The sequence below is a fragment of the Haliotis asinina genome, chromosome 3 (genome assembly GCF_037392515.1).
Source record: "Haliotis asinina isolate JCU_RB_2024 chromosome 3, JCU_Hal_asi_v2, whole genome shotgun sequence".
Classification (NCBI taxonomy): domain Eukaryota; kingdom Metazoa; phylum Mollusca; class Gastropoda; order Lepetellida; family Haliotidae; genus Haliotis; species Haliotis asinina.
In genome coordinates, this window is record NC_090282.1 from 7,703,467 (window position 1) to 7,716,890 (window position 13,424).

A 13,424-nucleotide genomic window follows, 5' to 3' on the forward strand; every position below is an offset into this window, starting at 1 on the left:
CAATCTGGATTACTTTCACAAATTGGCATTCGTTTTGAAGGAGTTTCAAGGTCAAATCACGTCTTGACTCGCGACACAGAACATCGCCATTGACAAAATGGAAACCCGATGTCGGGGTCGTGCTACGCCGTCACAATCGGGCTCAACGTCTCCGCTGTCTAAATGTATCCACCTGGTTGTATATACAATACTTTATTCTAAACTGGTGTAAACTTTCATGCACTAAAGCTTATTTGTGGACGAATTATACTTGTTTGAAAATACAACATCAATTTCGCAACAGATTTGTTGTCTATGATCAGGTTAGGAAAGTCATCCAGAGGTTGGTGTAGAGTCAAACTATGTAACACTGAAAAAATGAATCTGTTTAACTTTTTAATAAATATCATATATACTTCTCGTTTCTTAGCACATTAGCAGTGTGCCTGAAAGTTGACGTCCTGACCTGTTTGCAACATATATCCTACAATACTATATTGTGCTCTAGTTTGACAGGTTTTTGACGCATTTGTTACAAATATCGTAATGCATCTTTTTAAAACTTCCAAGTTCAAGGACATATTCAATACAAATATTATAAAGCATTGTAAATAGCTTCTAACCATTCTCAAATGCCTTGAAAGATGCCGCAATGAATTATTGTATTATTGCTGGACAATGTTCATGAGATGTCCATTACATGTACTACCTACAGTATCCATATTGATGTCTTTGAAATGTCCCTGACAGATTCACTACAGAACGTGACAGCGGCTGCTTCCAATAGTTAATTCAACATCTCTTAACAACAAATGACAGGATCAGGCTGAGCAAAGTAAATTGACCCGTTGGGAAATGAGGTTAGACGTACGTATTGGTCGTGACACATAAACCCCAAACAATGTGGCCATATAAACACTCCCAACCGGGTGCTTGTATCCTCCGACCGCCGTGTACAGCGCTGTAAAGCTGTACAGCTTCTTGCAATCACAATGCTGAACAGCTTACGTATTCATGTATGTAATCGCCCTGCTAAATGTTTCACAATTATCCTAAAGGAATGGACTCGGTGTAGTATACGTGACGAGTATCTGGGTACACAACTGGGGCCTCTTGCACACGTTAAGACGTATTCAGCACACATTCACAAACACAGCCAGGCTTTTATCCCGATTTAGAGACTTCTACAGTGACAAACACAAAATAAAGTATGGCCTTTAAAGATGCTTGGATTATTTAGAAAATGCTGTTGTTCGGATATAGAGGGTGACAAGTATTGTAACATGATTGGATTATTTAGATAATGTTGTTGTTCAGATATGGAAGGTGACAAGTATTTTAACATGTTTGGCTTATTTAGAAAATGTTGTTCTTCAGATATGGAGGGTGACAAGTATTTAAACATGTTTGGCTTGGATTATTTAGAAAATGCTGTTCTTCAGATATGGATGGTGAGAACATGTAACAATAACCAAGACAGAAAGCGAGACAACAAAATATACAGAGCCTCTGAGTGCCAAAAGTCCAGACGTATGTGATGACATACGACTTGAACAATCAAACATGACGAAACGGCTGATAAGACTATATCCATCACTTACATTAAAACATTAAGAAAATTTGTGCATTTTTCATGTTCACAGAGCATTTCATGATTCCCTTTTCAGTTACAGGAACTACCATTTTCTACTTCGACTAATGAGCCTTGAAAAATGTTTCTGATTAAGTTCGTAATTTAATGTAATGTCTGGAAGTGGAACCAAATATTCTTAAGTCCTGTAATATATGTTCTTAGCTCTGTGTCATTACTTTCAAATAAGACAAAATATATAAATGCTTCTTAAATCAACATAAAAGAGATTATTGCACAAGCGTGTAATACGACTTACACGAAACGAGTGTGATCTTTTGCGTGAGTTTCGTATGAATCATGACACACTTGCTCGAGTGAAAACATTTTTATAGTATTCATTTTATTGATATACATTTGTGCAGTAAAACGCGGTAAGGGAGTGTGACGGTCCAGTTCTTTTACGTCAGTTGTGTAATGACGTAACAGTGCACGAAACAGGGAAACAATGATTGCTAGGCAAACGTGATATGAGTACATAAGACATGTATGACACTGGTTATGTTTAACATGGCAAATTCACACCAAAAGAGATTGTTCTTACGTAACACAAGTACGGTTGGCTCCCATAAGCAGCGTTTGAATAATCTTTCAAAGATATTGTTCATTTCTATGTCATAAATTTCATTTCTCTATCGTCCTAATACGATGTTTACGATGATCCTTTTAACTGCTGCTAAGGCGGTCATTTGACAGTTCGCTACATGGCGTTTATGTCGTTGTAGCCAAGGACATGTGGAATGTGTTACACGATACTTTCATTTCAAGTCATCCATTCAAACAATTATTACCGCAATTGCGCGGCCATTGGAATCTGCTATTGGAGATGATGAAGATTTATACAGTATCATATATTGACGATTTTCAAAGACGATGGACCTGTTAATGTTCAGTGTTGAGAGAACCACGGATATAAACCCTTGACGCAAGTTCAAGACACATGTTCAATTTCACGATGACAAACCAAGTATAAAACGAATAGGAATTATTCTTTTGTTTATAGAACCATGAAAGGTTCCTCCACAATCATATCCCAATATACCAGGCACGTGTGTCAAACGTCACGTGGCGACAGAAGCACTTGCCGCACCCATCTGAACCAGATGTAACTGGGTACAAATCAATGACAAATGTGCATAGTATTACGTTGTAACTACTGAATGTCCACATGATCAGATACCTGAACACCCTAACCTGTAATCTGACCCTGACCTTGACCCTGATTCCTATCCTAAAGATAAGCCCGAATCTGAACACCACATATATTATATTGGAATGAAGAACAATGCATGAGTGTTTGTGTTAGAGTCCTCAAACACACCCAACAACAAAACCTGTTTATGAAGTCTTGATATGAAATCACATTACTCAAAATTGTATTGACCTATTAGGTGAAGAAGTAGGCGTTGAAGCAACAGCGGCAGCAACAGTATTTGTAGAAAGAGCATAAGCAACAGCAACAGCAACAGTAGTAGTAGTAGGAGGAGTAGACGTAGTGGTGGTAGCAGCAGCAGCAGCAGCAGTAGTAGTAGTAGTAGTAGTAGTAGTAGTAGGGGGAGGAGGAGGAGGAGCAACAGCAGCAACTGCAGCAACAGTAGCAGTAGTAGTACAAATATCAATTATACTTCATATTTTTGCAATAAACTGTATCAGCAGAGTTTAGATGCAGTTGCAATTCTTTCACCTTCAGTGGACAACGAATGACAACCAGACAAGACTGGGAGGGACAAATAACACACTTCAGGACATTACTGGAATACAGGTCCTGGGGGAAATATGTCCAACCCTGTTTGTAGATACATGTATATCCATTCTCATGTATATGAATGTTTGAGGTATCCTCGTATATTCCATCCCAGAATGGACATATATCCAGTCCTGTCTACATATGTATTCAATCTGTGCATAAACATAAACGTATCGCAACACCTATGACTTTAAAACCCTATGCAGTCATATTACATTCATATCATAATTTATGTCCGTTTATATAATTAATTACATATAGCCCTACTGGCGAACCATACATTCATCTTAGATGTGATAAAGAGGTGAGCATCACATACAAAACGTATGTATCCGCCATTAAGCATATATCAAGCTTTCGTAAACTGTTCTTCTAGATCGACAACGTGATTTCTTCGTTCATAAGCAAACATGATTGTAACTACAACATTGCAAGCTATTGGTATAGCATATCAATCGCGTCCTATTGTCATTAGTCGACTGGCCAGAAAACAACAAACGAACACTGTTAAAGACCGTAAGCCTTCAGGTTGACCACGATTGCCAACCCTTAGGGTGGATATACAGCCCTCCGAATGCGTTCACGTTTAGAAACAGAGTGGGTTCCACGCCGCCGTTTGTCCGACACAACAAATCCGAAATCGGGTAGAATTGATCGGGTATGGACCAAAAGGACCTATCAGACGTCTTCCTTGGTGTCACGCTCGACGTCACTGGAATCTGAGGTCCGCTGGTCGAGCTAAGATCGAGTTCGACTATCCTGACTGTAGGCTGGGATCGTGTTTGGTGCGGAATATCTTAGAGAAAAGAAAAAGAACCGTTTGTTGTGAGGTTTTCCTGTGACACGTCTGCAAATGTGACCTCTTGACGATCAGACAAACATCACTGACACTGGGTTGTTGTACCTCATTTCGATGGCCAGCCTGTGAACACAAGACCAGTCTGTACTGTGCCGACTGTGGTGTCTTTCGTCAAGAGGTAGCAGTAGCTGCCTTGGCCCGCCAAGAGTCCATGTCCAAATCCCACAGGGCAAGTTTGGGACATTATAGTCGCAGAATACTAATACGTCCGAGGGATCCTCAAGAACAAACTTTGACCCCCATCAAGAATGGAACGCGATAGCTCAACGTCATATTCTACGTCTGATAGCTAAGGAGAAGATTCGTTGATGTTATTGCAGTTGGCGGCGGTTACAGTAGATACTAACATAGTGCTAAATTTTGAGTACTTATGTGATTTGTTTACAACTGTATTTTTTCCTGTCCGACTGAAACAATTTCTTCTCCAGTCTGACTGATAAACTTGATGTAGATATATATATGAAAATACATATGATCAACGACGGAGGTATGCTGGCACTATTTCTCGGTGCAGAAATACATGACCTACCTGAAATAACTGACTATGATACAAGGGAATACATAATACTGTGGAATCTATGGAAACATCTGATGTACATCTATTAAACACTGCCCTACCGATTACAAATTGTACATTGTAAAATATCTTTTCAATAAACTACCTAAAATATGCTTCCATATTGTTACAAATGTTGTTCCATTTTGCTACATGAATCTGATGTATTGTAAATAATGTATCTGCGTTTGTATGATCTTCGGATACAACTCTGGAGGAAATGAAGACATTCATTCATTATCAAACCCAGCTGCAGGTGAACATATCCGACCCTGTACGTGGAAATGTCAAACCCTGTACGTGGACATACCCAGCTCTGAAGGTGAATATATCAAACCCTGTACATGGACATACCCAGCTCTGCAGGTGAATATATCAAACCCTGTACGTGGACATACCCAGCTCTGAAGGTGAATATATCAAACCCTGTACGTGGACATACCCAGCTCTGAAGGTGAATATATCAAACCCTGTACGTGGACATACCCAGCTCTGAAGGTGAATATATCAAACCCTGTACGTGAATATATCAAACCCTGTAGGTGAACATATCAAACTCTGTATTTGAACACATCATACCCTGTACATGAATATATCAAACTCTGTAGGTGAACATATCAAACTCTGCAGGTGAATATATCAAACCCTGTACGTGAATATATCAAACCCTGTACGTGAATATATCAAACCCTGTACGTGAATATATCAAACCCTGTAGGTGAACATATCAAACTCTGTATTTGAACACATCATACCCTGTACATGAATATATCAAACTCTGTAGGTGAGCATACCCAACTCTGCAGGTGAATATATCAAACCCTGTACGTGAACATATCCGAACCTGTATGTGAATATATCAAACCATGTACGTGAACATACCCAAAGCTACAGGTGAATATATCAAACCCTGTATGTGAATATATCAAACTTTGCACGTGAATATATCAAACCATGTACGTGAACATACCCAACTCTGCAGGTGAACATATCCAACCCTGTACGTGAATATATCAAACCCTGTAGGTGAACATATCAAACCATGCACACACTGAAAGCACTGACAAAGTCTCAAAGGACAAATTCAACGTCTGTTCATTAAAACATTGTAAATTGTCTTAAATGTATTGTGTACACGAGTGCACAGTGACGAAATCCCTCTTGTATGATACAACCCTGTTCTTCTCCACTGTGTAGTTATAACAATGGATGCCGTTTGCTGGATACACTTGAACTGTTAAGACGCAAACAGAATTATTCACATTTTAAAAGACAGAGGTCATTACCAACGAGACTGTTTTTATAGAACTATAAGAACACACTATTACTATACTTAAGTTAACTCACCAAGGACATATCTAGACTGTCACAATGTCAACATTTGGACTAGTGCCAGAAGGAGCGGGTATTTTCGGTCGGGTGCACAAAAACAGGAGTTTTGTTTCTGTTGGAGGACCCCTCTCTGGTATCAGTGGGTTCCGGGAATCACCTGACACTGTAGTAGTCTTTAAGGCCGGACTGGCATTGTATGCAACCACAATGGGTGATTATTATACAATGTTTATTGTTAGATGGAAAGAAAAGCTAAATCCACATGTTTTACATGAAGACAATGGTTGACTTCCAGGAATGGAGGTTATGTCAGTCAAGCAGGGTTTGACTCACATTGCGTCATTGTACTGGTGTGCAAGGGAACAATGAGTGTTCAGAAACCGATCTGATATGTACCACCAATTACTTCCCCCCATCCCCCTGTGCTACTGTGTGCAGGTGTGGAGGAACAATGAGTGTTCAGAAACTGATCTGATAATCTGATATGTACCATTACATACTTCCCCCCATCCCCCTGTGCTGCTCTGCAGGTGTGGAGGAACAATGAGTGTTCAGAAACTGATCTGATATGTACCATCACACACACACACACACACACACACCCCATCCCCCTGTGCTACTCTGCAGGTGTGGAGGAACAATGAGTGTTCAGAAACTGATCTGATATGTACCATCACATACTTCCCCCCATCCCCCTGTGCTACTCTGCAGGTGTGGAGGAACAATGAGTGTTCAGAAACTGATCTGATAATCTGATATGTACCACCACATACTTCCCCCCATCCCCCTGTGCTGCTCTGCAGGTGTGGAGGAACAATGAGTGTTCAGAAACTGATCTGATATGTACCATCACACCCCACACACCCCCATCCCCCTGTGCTACTCTGCAGGTGTGGAGGAACAATGAGTGTTCAGAAACCGATCTGATATGTACCACCACATACTTCCCCCCATCCCCCTGTGCTGCTCTGCAGGTGTGGAGGAACAATGAGTGTTCAGAAACCGATCTGATAATCTGATATGTACCACCACATACTTCCCCCCATCCCCCTGTGCTACTCTGCAGGTGTGGAGGAACAATGAGTGTTCAGAAACTGATCTGATATGTACCACCATATACTTCCCCCCATCCCCCTGTGCTACTGTGTGCAGGTGTGGAGGAACAATGAGTGTTCAGAAACTGATCTGATATGTACCACCACATACTTCCCCCCATCCCCCTGTGCTACTCTGCAGGTGTGGAGGAACAATGAGTGTTCAGAAACTGATCTGATATGTACCACCACATACTTCCCCCCATCCCCCTGTGCTACTCTGCAGGTGTGGAGGAACAATGAGTGTTCAGAAACTGATCTGATATGTACCATTACATACTTCCCCCCATCCCCCTGTGCTGCTCTGCAGGTGTGGAGGAACAATGAGTGTTCAGAAACCGATCTGATATGTACCACCACATACTTCCCCCCATCCCCCTGTGCTTCTCTGCAGGTGTGGAGGAACAATGAGTGTTCAGAAACCGATCTGATATGTACCACCACATACTTCCCCCCATCCCCCTGTGCTACTCTGCAGGTGTGGAGGAACAATGAGTGTTCAGAAACTGATCTGATATGTACCATTACATACTTCCCCCCATCCCCCTGTGCTACTCTGCAGGTGTGGAGGAACAATGAGTGTTCAGAAACCGATCTGATATGTACCACCACATACTTCCCCCCATCCCCCTGTGCTACTCTGCAGGTGTGGAGGAACAATGAGTGTTCAGAAACTGATCTGATATGTACGACCACGTACTTCCCCACAACCTTGTGGTTCCGAGGTACAATGAACTGTAACGCGAGTGAGGGCATATTCATCTTTAGGCACAAGTAAGAACTGTGTGAACTATGTATGGAAGGAAAAATCTCAGTGTTATACATTGACCGTGTTGCTACGATCAAGGGCCTATGATTAACATATGACCAAGAGTGAAAAGTACGATTATGATCTTAACATGTAAATATATTCACAAATTATCATTACTTTTTTAACAAGCTGCTGGCCACCCGCAACATAAATCAAATCCACTCTCACCTGCATGTGACAGGTATACAAGAAACTAGTCCCCGCAGCCTATTGACACTGTCGGTATTCTTATCTGGCCAAGGGTCCCTGAGGACTGTCAATGTCCGACACTCTCTCTGCCATATATAAAGGGCATAAATGCCCTATAGCTGCCGCTTGGCTGACTCCAGTGTGTCGACGTGTGCCCGTCGCGAGTGTGATCGTCGGTGCGGTGCCGGGACGCAGCTGTTAAGGTATCGACATCACAGACCACGCGTTATTCTGGTAGGGCTATTCAGGAGACGACATGGTCAGTAATCCGGATTAAGCGTGTCAGGTTAAAGGCATGGCAAGAATAGAGACTTCCACAACGACAATGGAGAGCGGCGTTGTTAGTCTGTGTGCAACTGTTTTCAAATTGGCGAAGGTCTTGATACGACTGTGTAAATGAGGAAAACGATACTGAATGTAACGTGTAAGTAATTTGGGCTTGAGGCTCTTAGCAGACTGAATGTGATCCACCTGAGCACGACAGTGCGTGTATGGACGTTGTAGTGGTGTTGGGTCTCAGAAGGTTTATCAGTGTATGAGCGGCAGTGAAATCTGTTCAGATTGTGAGAAGACAGTGTGTAAGAACTGTCAAAAGGCTGCGGGGGTTTCAGATTCTAGAATAATTTCTGCAGATCAAAAGGTGAGAGCTGTGTAAGAAGTGTCCCGAGGTTAGAGGAGTTTCAGATCCTAGAATGACTTCTGCAGATCAAAAGGTGAAAGAACTGTCAAATTGTGGGAAATAAGAAGGAGCAGATAAATGTTTGTGTGAGTGAGTAATTTCACAAGGTGCGGTCATGTCGGGAAGTAAGAAACAGTCTTGGGTTCGAGTTTACCATCCCCATACAACTCGGTGTTGAAGATGTAAGCGCTTGTGATAGAGCCACTTGAGATCTGGTTTATCCAGATGCTTGTTTAGCTGTCCAACACACAGACACTGGGTGTATATAAGGTGTTCGACAGGTCCACTTGTCAACTGACCCCGTGTTATCAGGGTATAGACTGGCAGGGGTGAGATGTTGACATACATAAAGTGGACGATACACTCTTACTGTCAAATACAGAAAATTATTGCCAGACTAACTTCAACACTGATAAAGTTCCATCATTCATCTGATGAAGAAAGATAAAACTAAAGCCAATGACAGCCAACGTAGGGGCGGCCTTTTGATATCCATTGGGAGAGACTGTAGAGTTTGAATATGAACGAAAATTGTTACAGAATTGTTAAGAATATGTTTACCTTAGGTTTATTACAATTAGATAGTATGATATCCCAGTGAACATGTGGGCCAAGTATATATGTGTTCTGTTTGTAAGATCTTGCAGCTGTGTGTGACAATAGTGACAGTAGATGTGAGTGATGGACAGCGCACTGATGAGGTCGGTATATTTAACTGAGTGAGTGAGTGAGTTTAGTTTTACGCCGCGCTCAGCAATACTCCAGCTATATGGCGGCGGTCTGTAAATAATCGAGTCCAGACAGTCTAGTGATCAACAGCATGAGCATCAATCTACGCAATAGGGAACCGATGGTTTGTGTCAACCAAGTCAGCGTGTCTGACCACACGATCCCCTTAGTCGCCTCTTATGACACGCATTGGTTACTGAAGATCAATTCTAGGCCGGATCTTCACGGGTCGGTACATATAGGACCGTTGGGTTCGGCATATCCTGCCCTCAATAAGAATGTTGGTGTGTTGCAAAATGTTGAGTTGTATAGAACAACTTGTATGTGATCAAATCTGGACAAATCCAACCTGCACTAAAAGGGTCTGGAAAGGCAACTGTTAAATCACAATGATATTTTATTACCTTGCCTATTGAACAATCTTTACCTTATTTCACCTGATTTGCACAGTTTTGGATATTTGAGGTCCATGTGCCCCTTAAAACCCGCGCTAGCCACCCAGATGAGGCTGGACATGTGATGATAGGTTTGTTATGAGTGTTCAAAGACACGCTAAACAGTTTTCACACGTAGATATGACAGGTCACGTATTTTTTCTCTGTCAAACACTTTAACACATAAAGCTTCCATCTCTGACAGATCTGTTAACAATGCAGCGAAAAGAAACATTTCTTTCCAATACCCATTGGACGATTTGAACAGAATATACACAGGAATGTCCACCTTCGGGGTAAAGTGAATACAAACGTCATGCTGTTAAGGCTAGTCGCTCTTGTAACAATGGCATATGGAAGGAGACAGTTTAAAAACCACCATGCTCATCATTCATTATAAACCAACTGACCAACTGGACTAAATTGGACAGGAGCAGCGCAAGGGAAAGCAGCCTGAACATGGGTAATCTAGATATGTTTCAGCATTGTAGGGAGGGCTAGACTGTGGTGGGAAATATAGTTCAGGGAGTGTCAGACAGACTAAGTCTTGAACTCTAGTCTGAGGACGGAGTGGAGTCTTGGAGCGGGTATAAGAGTGGAGAGCACTCTTGGGTTGGAACGAGAAGGTGAGGTCGAGTGTGCATTAATGGAACAGCAATAGACAGGGATTTGGGAAACACCCTTGAAGCATAGTTTTTGAGTGAAAGTAAAGTATGGAGTGTTGTAATCAGAATAACGTTCTGGATCTTCTGGAACACGCCGTGGAACTGAGTTTTAGCGGGTGTTTTGTCTTTAGATGTGTGTTAGATATGTTCGAATGAAACTAGCTGCACTATAACCATTGAGGTAATGAGTACACCGTACAAGACAGATTCGGATAAAAGTCTAACTAAAATATAACCGAGAGTAGCTGTCAGGGACCATGCATGGTCGTTTACACTGAGGGCTGTCCCCTCGCACACACTTGCTGACGTCCAAGTCGAGTTGGCGATTTCCCTCACACAACCTCATTAAATCAGAATAGTGGAAACTATGTACATTGGAAATTAATAAAACCAGTATTTATCATGAACGCGGTTATTACATATTCAAATATATTCCATCCAGTTCTTCAAATTGCTTATTATGTGATGTAAACAAGAAAGCAAGAAAAATAATTATAATAATGACACTTTTCTGATTTCTCATGATTTGCACAATTTGACATTTAGATACTTAAGTTTAGTTCTAATGAGTTGTTTGTACGTGTGGTGCATCGTTGCAGAATACACAAGTTCGTCTTACCGTAAATACTATTTAAATCAAAATTAGCCAGATTTATAACAAGTCGTCATAGGTATTCGTGAACACAGCTAATATACTTAGTTAAGGCAACACTTCCCCTCGGGTCAACTGCTTCTCAGATCCAGCTCCTCAAACACTAAGTGGGAGTCAGTGGCATGTGGAACATCTAGGGTGGGGGCGGAGAGAGGGGCTTGGGTCTCGGGTGCAACTGGGGTCAGTCAGGGCCCACGCAATGTATCAACTCCTGCACCTTACCACGAGGAACACACGACATGATATGAAATGAATACCCGCATATAGTCAGTGAAAAACTGTAGCTTAGTGGGCTATTAAAATACAGTCGTAAAACGACAATCTAGAAAGTGACCAGACTAGTAAGAGCAAACACACACAAGCACGAGTGCATTCACGAAACGTTTAAGTCTATAATACCAGTTCTCCAGTTATTACGACAAAACTCATGACCAAAAGTATAAAATGAAAAGCATGGAAATCGCTGTATCTGTAAAACATATGGGTGATTACATTTACATACATCGACTTCCGTTGTAGTTCCGTCATTGGATAGAAAAGTTGGACTGAATTCAAACATTATCAAGATAAAAAAACAACACAATCTAACAAAAGAAATATTAATTAAGTATCAGATTTCATTTTCTAGTTTAGCGATGACATTAAAGCTATCGATCTCTGATCTGCAGTCGTCACCATCTTGTTCGGGGGGTGTAACACTAAATCTTTCTTTCTTTAATGAAGTAGTTTCTCAATGTCCCAGTGACCCCTCGTCCTCGACATTTAATCTGTGTGCTAAAACCAAACATTCTTGTCAGCAAAGTCAACACAAATGTTTGAATATTTCTAGACAATTGCGTACTGAGGGCAGTCACGTGGCCGTATTACGCAACAGTCCAACTCGCGCATCAAGCCGCCTTCTTTGACAGGCTTAGTTAAGTGGTGGATTTACGGACGAGCTGGTGGCGCGGGAAGCGGGGGAAGACACGTGAGCCTCAATCATGGGTCTCAAACCACGTGGTCACTGGATAGTAAACCACGAGTATGACAAATTGTACAAACGATTTATTATAAAAAGCTTTATAAGAGATAAGTTCACGTGTTATCTGCATAAATTTTCCTACCTGATGTGACCAATTTCAACAAATATTAAATATCATATGTGTGTTAAACTATAGTCAAATCTGATCGCGAACCTTTCTGGGGAGAAATTAATTAATTAATCAGTGAAAGGTTGCTAGAATGACGTAGCTCTCTTGCTTCACATATTCATGTGACTGCGTAATTTGCTGGACAACCTATGAAATACAGACGGGAGCATACTGGAACGAAACAGGCAGCCCCGCCTAGACTTGCAAACGTCAAACCGTAGTGAGTATACAGTGGGGAAGAATCAAACTGCCAAATTCACTGAGAAAATGAATTATTATAGATATCGGTGTATACTGCATTTGGGTATGTTTTCCTTTTGAATGGAAAGGGAATTTTGAACAGGGTTGGGGTGTGCACAATTTCTGTAATTGTCAGAGTATATATGTGTTGAAGTAAGTGTGCTTGAATATCAGGGGCAGATGAAGTAATGATGACGAAACCAGACGAATACAAACGGGCAAGGGGTAATATATTCCGTCCCAATTTACCTCTACTTATAAGTCATAAAATGTATTTATCTAATTATTTATTCATACTACCCATCATAACTTTAGAGTTACTTAAAGCACTTACTATATGTCATGAATAGATGTGTGGTTACATCAAAGATGAATTTCTCCACTAACTTGGCGGAAAATACTGCAAACCTTATGCAGTTGAATTGCAAGAGAAACATGTATAAAATTGCTGAAAAGCATGTGCAAATATCCTATATTTACATTTGAACAGATGCGTTTTGGTGTAAGGTTTTGTTAAGAATTCGTCAATTTTCACTTTGTTTCATGTTTCATTGAACTCATGACAATAATCTTTTCAACGTTGCAAATTTGTTTTACAATATATAGGTTCATGTGTAAACAGTACTTTAAAACAATGTGGAATATTTTGAAAAATCTAGTTTTGAAAAGTTGGCTGAAGTAAGTGGCTACATTTACAC

The 13,424-nt window shown here is 41.0% G+C and overlaps 2 protein-coding genes across 3 annotated transcripts in view; one reads left to right on the forward strand and one right to left on the reverse strand.

Moving 5' to 3' along the window:
• Positions 1–13,424, reverse strand: part of LOC137277409 (C-type lectin domain family 4 member C-like) — a 51,156-nt gene that overhangs the window by 31,400 nt on the left and 6,332 nt on the right. The gene's annotated exons all lie outside the window — the stretch shown is intronic.
• The window catches only part of LOC137277413 (uncharacterized), a 278,114-nt gene continuing 274,369 nt past the window's right edge, over positions 9,680–13,424 (forward strand). The window contains exon 1 of the mRNA XM_067809128.1: positions 9,680–9,684. The gene's annotated coding sequence lies outside the window, so the exon portion shown is untranslated. The remainder of the gene's footprint in view (positions 9,685–13,424) is intronic.